This window comes from Castanea sativa, chromosome 12, assembly GCF_040712315.1.
Source record: "Castanea sativa cultivar Marrone di Chiusa Pesio chromosome 12, ASM4071231v1".
Classification (NCBI taxonomy): domain Eukaryota; kingdom Viridiplantae; phylum Streptophyta; class Magnoliopsida; order Fagales; family Fagaceae; genus Castanea; species Castanea sativa.
In genome coordinates this window covers 32,741,506-32,748,928 of record NC_134024.1, presented here as the reverse complement: position 1 = coordinate 32,748,928, position 7,423 = coordinate 32,741,506, and the positions used below count along the sequence as shown (strand labels likewise).

General features: G+C 38.6%; 1 long non-coding RNA gene across 1 annotated transcript; it reads right to left on the bottom strand.

Moving 5' to 3' along the window:
• Positions 1–2,801: 2,801 nt before the first annotated feature.
• LOC142621090 (uncharacterized) lies at positions 2,802–4,105 on the bottom strand. Its single transcript, XR_012841697.1, has 2 exons — positions 3,945–4,105; positions 2,802–3,092 (listed from the first exon to the last, which is right to left on the bottom strand). It is a non-coding gene; the product is annotated as an uncharacterized LOC142621090 (long non-coding RNA).
• Between the last annotated feature and the right edge of the window lie 3,318 nt (positions 4,106–7,423).

Sequence of the window (7,423 nt, the reverse complement as noted above, 5' to 3'; positions counted from 1 at the left end):
TTATAGTTCGTAGTCGGTAATGAAATTGGGCATTTCATCTGCGAAGACTATAACGTGTCAACTAAGATGATTTGTCTTGATCATGGAAGTGGAAACTTCTAGTTGATATGTTGATATGTTTTAAGAGTTAAAATATATTGAACAGGATCGTTGTGAGATTTATTATTTTCCTAACGACTGTCAAATGAATAATAAATCTCACGACTTCTATTTGCATGAACTCTTAATCCTGAGAGAATAATGAACCTGATCATGAAGTGTAGGTTGCTTTGATATATCAGGAGTGAGATCTGAAGTGACGGTCAAAACCTTAGTATGTTGGGCAACCACATTTAGTATTGATGGAACATATATTCTTAAGATGAAATTCATAGTCTCTTGATAGAGATATAAAATATTCCCTTGAGATAAGTTTAATGGTTTCAGTTATTCAGAGAGTTAGGCCTAACCACTTGAGTAAGAAATTACTAAAGTATATATTTATGAAATTGGATTTCATAAATATATAATGAATAACTTTAAAGAATTAAACCGGGTACTCAAGGATAAGATGTAGTAATTTACAAAGTGACAGTCTACATTTATGACTTTGTGTTATTACAAATATTTTATGAAGGGGTTACGTGTATAATAAAGTCTTGGGATATAATTTATTAATAAGGCCTAGAGTGCAATTATATTTATATAGTGGTATTAAATATAATTAATGGTAACTTTGGACTTGTCAAGAGTTGACGGAAAAGCCCAAGGCCCATTGGAGCTAGTGTCTTATTAGTCCCTTTTGGTCCCACTTCAAGCCACACACTAAAGCCCAATTGGAAAGGCCCAATAAGCCAACCCAATTAGATAATCAGTTAGTTATAAAGGGAGAAACATACAGAATTTTTATTAGATGAGATTAGAAAAGAAAAAGAAACGGTGTGTGAGAGAGTGTGAGACACACTTTCATTCTCCTTTTGAAAAACTGATTGAGAGACCACACATCTTGGGCGTAAAGTGGAATTGGAGTGAAGATTAAAAGTGTTCCCAAGTGCTTCTAATCTTTGTTTTGAATTTCTCCACACCAAGGTACGCCATCTTGTTCTTAAATTCTGAAATTTACATAGTGCACGTTATCAATCATGAATGAAATAGATCCTATTTTGTTGCTTCCGCTATGTGTTTTGTATGAGATACAAAACTAGAATTTTTCCTTCAATTGGTATCAGAGCCTAGTTTTCATATCATGATTGTATAGCGTGTGACTAAGTTTTAGAATTTAAGAAAACTGTTATCTTTGTCTTTCAATTTTTTGCATCATTTGGATATAATGAAGAAAATCTTTGCAAGGATATAGTTTTTGAATAAAAAGAATAACTATCAAGTGGGATGGTAATTGTCTTCTTGTCCCACGGATTGCATTGATTATCTTTTACCATGTGATTCAAAATGGCGGTACAATAGCATGGTAGTTATTGATTGGCAGTTATGCATTTGTCAAAAAACCTTGAATCATCCATGCACGGATTGGACTTCATGCATTGTTTGCATGTCTTGGACGTAGTTTCATGGAATTGGTGCATGGCTTGCATGGAATAAAAATCTTGCATGTGTTATACGGATGGGTTCTTGGATTTTGGCTTGCATGGGTTGACTATTCAAAGTTTTTCTTTTGTCTTGCATGTTTTATGGCCATGGAAAAGATGAATCCATATATATATATATATATATATATATATATATATATTGCAAGTGGGACCCAATAGATATTATTGTAAATATGGTATCCTTGACTTCATGAATTAATTAAAAAATATATATATATATATAATGTAATAATTATATATTACATATATTAATTTGTATATTATATTATATATATAATATAATATGAATTTTTATATGTAAGAAGGGTTTTTATTACGTTATATATATTTATATATGTTAATGCTAGTTTAATGAAATTTATTCCTAATGAGATTAGGATTATATTTTTTCACGTGTCTAGCATTATTATCATTCTTGATCTTAAAAACTTTTATTTTAAAATATCTAGTGGGAGAGAGATTCAAGGGTTGGATCTCACGGCCTCCATTGTTGGTTCATAGTAGTGTGAAATATATACTTTGTCTTTGCCTCGAGCTTAGCATTCCATGCGGAGAATATTTATTTCATGGTCCTACAAGATTGAATTTCCTGGTTTATAGTGGTTTGATAAACACCTTGTTTTAGCTTCGAGCTTTGCATTCCATGCGGAGGGTGTTTTATCATGGTACTACAAAATAAGCCTGTTAAAGGGATGAAATGTGGTTACACATGATTCTAGACAATGGTATACACTAGACTAAGTATTATAGTATTCTCTATGCTGAGTTCTTACTATTATTACTTAGAGGCTAAATGTAAAACGGCATATTATTAGTGTTTGATAAGAGTTATCATGATAGCACTAATAATGAGAATAGTTCTCAATCAATCATAGTATTTTATGTTCACTCTATGCTGAGGGATATTGAATATGAGATTGGGTTGTTGTTGCATATATTATTTTATGGTTTTATTAAGGTCCCATATTATATGCTTTTATGCTAAATTGATAATGTCCAATTTACTTATTATATTCATGTTTATTATTTTCAGATTTTGTCATGGCATCATTTAGCCCACTTGTTTCTATTCTTAACCAAAACAAACTGACTATGTCACGCCCCAAATCCCAAAGGTTTCAAAGCGTGAGAAAGACATCTCAAGTACCTGTAAATTTTTTTTTTCTTTTCGACAATTCAATCCACATAAATCCTATCAAGTATCAACATAAAAAATTATCTTAATAATTTCATTGAATATACTCTCAAGGTAAGTCAGAGCTCTAAGCATTAATTACAAAGACCATTGGCCACAAAAGAATAGAGGTCTGAATAATTACATTTCAACAGCTTGTCCCATCAGTGGGAAACATAGTCACAACCACTATAATATACAAAAGAATGAGTCAAGCCTATTCTAAAATGTACATCATCAAATAAAATCCATTACAGAAGTTCAGCCTCCATCAGTAGTTAGTCTAACTACTATTAGCCACCAAAAGCTGTCTCAAAATATTGTTGCCTACTCTGAAAAGTTTATAAAAATAATGGGATGAGACTAGGCCCAGTAAGTAGCATAATTAATGGGGGTAGGGGAAATGCAAGTTCCAACTTCAATAATAATAATATGACAAGAATGGTTAACTAATGAAATACCAAATTTCTCTAAGTAACTACTTTGAAACAATATACTATAATATGTGAGCACTAACAATATAAATTTCAAAGCCATAATATCTAATATAAGACAAATTATCACAATAATATACCACACTATCATATATACCGGTCAGGGGATCCACTCATTCACAACTGGCATGATATTGTCCTCTCTGGTATGCAGACTCTTGGCCCCATGGACAGCGGCCTCACCCATACCCTCAAGGTTTTTCTCTCCCCCCATGGGCAGCAGAAAGAGCGCGTCAAATAGGCCCTCTCTTGCATGTGGTCTCTTGGCCCCATGGACAGCAGCCTCACCCACACACAATTAAGGAACATCTTCCCCCCATGGACAGCAGGGAAGAACGCGTCATCCAAAGTAAAAGAGCACTGACCTAGTTTTGATTCCGTTGTCACAAAGACTACGAAAACCAAATCGGGTGATCACCGAGAAATCACACATGGCATGGTGTTAAAACTATATAATGCTCACAAGTTACGTTACTTTGAAACACATAGTTTATATCCAAGTAGTTTCAGAAAAACCTTAAAGAATCTACTTCCACAAAGTTTGTAAGGTTTTCAACTTCATTCTTACCACAAAGATTTTCTATCAATTTCCCAATGCACATAAATCACATGGGTATCATTATCAAATCTTAGATAAAAAATATCCTCAAGCAAAAGTGTAAAACCTACCAAAAGATTAGAATTTTTCACCTCAAAAAAAATGATGAAGATGCTTATGGGTTCCTAAGAATTTTTCCGGTGATCTTGCCGGAAAAATGATGGTGAGATGGTGTGTTTTGGAGAGGAGGCCGGCGGTGAGGTGAGGAATGAGTGTGTTTAGGTGAAGAGAAAAGAAAGAAAAAAATGAAAGAGAGAAGGAAATGTGAGAGCCGGCCAAAAGAGTAAGAGATAAGAGAAGAATTGAGTGGTGGGGAGTAATGGGTAGTGGGGTTAGGTGGGGGGCACGTGGGAGGGCTTAAAAATCTGACCATAACACCTTTTTTTTTTTTTTTTTCTGACAGGGACGTGACAGACTGGATCCAACTATGTTGACTGGAAAAGAAATTTGGACATTGTTCTTACTGCTGGAGAGCACAAATATGTGCTTACTCAACCTTGTCCTAACTTTCCTTCATTAGATGCTCCTCTTGAGGAAAAACAGCGAAGATAGTCCCTACCTTATCCTCCTCGGAGAAACCTAGGACGGGCAAGGTGCCCTTCAACCTCTTCGGCCTGCTACCCACATCCTCGACCTGAGGATGGGAAACCACCAGTACTCTAGTGGGACCTGAGCCGGTCCTACCAGGCGCAGCGAAGATAACATTAATTGTTCCTAATGCAGGCCGAGATGAATTGTTCCTCTGGTTGCTCGAAACAGGTTGACTGCCCTGCCCATTAGGGTAGCACAGGTGCTGCTTCAGTTTTCCCTCACTGACAAGCTGTTCCAAGTGGTTCCAGAGGGTCCGAAAATTCTCAGTAGTGTGGCCCACATCCTGATGGTACTGACAAAAGAGGTTTTGGTTTCTTTTCGCAGGGTCCCCTGCCATCTTTCCTGGCCATCTGAAGAAGGGCACTTTACGAACTTTCTCCAGTAACTGATGCACTGGTTCTCGGAACACAGTATTTACAGCCTGAGGTGCTGCCGAGCCGGATTGCCTGAAGTAATCCCTCCTCGGCTTGTTGTTGTGGTATCTGTCCGACCTGAAATCCCTTCTCTCCTGCGGGATAACCTTTTCCTTTCCCTTTCCTTGCTACTGGTCTTCTTCTACCCTCTTGTACTCATCAATATGATCCATAAGGCGGCGTATGCTGCGGACGGGCTTTTTCGTCAAAGACTTTCTTAGGTCGTGGTCAGTAGGAAGACCTACCTTAAAGGTATTAAGCGCCACCTCATCAAAGTCACCATCTATCTCGTTAAACATCTCCCAGTATCGGTCGGAGTATGCTTTCAGTGTCTCCCCTTCCTTCATGGCCATGGATAGCAGCGAGTCCAATGGCCGAGGGACTCTACTACACGTAATGAACCACAAAGCGAATGCCCTAGTTAGCTCCCCAAACGAGCCTACAGACCCCGATTTGAGACCGTTAAACCATCTCATAGCCACAGGTCCCAAGCTGGAGGGGAAAACTTTACACATCAGAGTCTCATTGTGAGAGTGCACTGCCATCCTCTGGTTGAAGTGACTCACGTGCTCCACCGGATCCGTCCGGCCATTATAGATGGTAAAGGTGGGCTGGGTGAACCTCCTGGGAAGCCTTCCCCTCTCAATCCTCCGTGAAAACGGAGATTTAGAGAGTTGGTGCAACGCCCTACTCATAGTATCGTTGCCTAAGCCCCTAGAACGAAGCTTCTTATGTCTGTGGGTTGGCTGGTCGCCCTCCTCACCGGAGGATGTTGCACTGGTGGGGGAGCGCGACCTTGAGCCGTAGCCAACTCCCCTATCCTTCTCCAAAGAAGAACTAGACGAGGACGGTGAAAACTTACGTTTAGCACGACGTAACTTCCTCTTCAAACAATTGATTTCCTTCTGCATGGATTAAGATCCCTCCTCGTGGGTGGTGCTACCCCCGCCATGAGTATGGCTAGCGCCTGGGTATTCTGTATGGACACTCCCTTCACGATCCCTTCGACGTTCAAGACGTTCGAAATGATCCTCTGGTTGTGATCCCTGTGACTCTGCATGGTGAGAGCCTAGGCCTGCCATAATATCCCAACCTCTTCTAGACTAGATTCCCCACAGAGGGCGCCAATTGTAAGTGCACAATTGCACCTGGCCCCAAGAACAGTTATGGGCTCAGGCCCAATGAGCTTTAAACAATATGAATTTGTAGAATGTGGGTTTGAAACCCAGGTTAGAAGTGTGTGAGGGTTAAATGACAAACTAAAGATTGCAAATACTCGGAAACAACAAGGAATATAGTAAATCAGCTTCCTCGGACGTAAGCCGAGAGTTGTTCTTATATTATCTCTCTCTTTGTTTCTTTTCCTTTTAGGTTACAAAAAGTCCATCCCCCTTTTGTGTTCTAGGTTGCTCCTTAAATACTCCTCTTTTTGATACTTTGTACACGTGTTGTCCCATCTCCCCCTTAACCTAGATATTTCTTTTCTCAGTGCCTTTGAATAGTAACCAGAAGTTTCCCTTCCACTGTTCAGGTGTCACTTCCCCATTAATGCGGCCAGGGTGGTAGGTGCAGGGTCTTTAATGCGGATGTGGCAGCCTTTATCCTTGGTATTTCTCTAGCATCGATGCTTCCAGGACATTCAAGGGTTCACCCCCTTTTACCATTGGTCCTCATCATGTCATTCCCTAACCTTTACAATGAAGTCCCGGAATCTTAGATGTCCGTCCGAGGGTAAAAATTATCATCGGCTATACCCTCGGATCCTCGGCGAATGGGCCGACCCGTAGTACTACCAAGTTCTAAACCCAGGAGCAGGTCGGCCTTCCTTAGCATGGCCCAGAGGCCCATATACCCATCAGGATCTTTTTACTCCCCACAATAAGATTACTTACCTCCAAAGGCCATACCAAAAGGAATTTCTCCCTAACACTTCTTCTAAAATCCTTAGGTATCACCTAAAACAATTTTGCACGCACCATTTACTCAATAATCAAATGATTTAAGAATGACTTATAACGGTATTTGGCCAGAAGAGAAACTACTAAAAATATCCATCTTATGTATTTGAAAACTATCATTAATTTATTTATATAAATTCTGCCTCCTCACTAAGCCTAACAATAATCCCCTGTCTCTTACACCAAACTCACATAGTCATAATATTTGTGTATCTTTACTTTTTGCCCCAAATAGTTCCCTAGGAATAAAACCTATAGAACACACTATACTTATAGCCATATAGGGTCTATACGTGTGTGTACTTTTTTTCTTTTCTTTTTTTTCTGCCACCATTAATTCTCCTGAGATGAGGACAAACTAAGTACCATGTCATACAAAAATCAAAGCACCAAGACATTAGGCTTATGTATATCATCAAGTCTAGTACTTAGGTCACTATTCTTTAAAGAAAAATTGTGTAGAAACTTCACACATACCAGAACAAATCTTAACACAACATAATAAAAGTCTTAGAAAAGATCAAATTTTCGAGATAGGAACTGTTGTTTAGCGTCCAAAATAGCAAGGATATAAATCTAAATCCTTCTTCTTCGTTTACAGCATAAAAC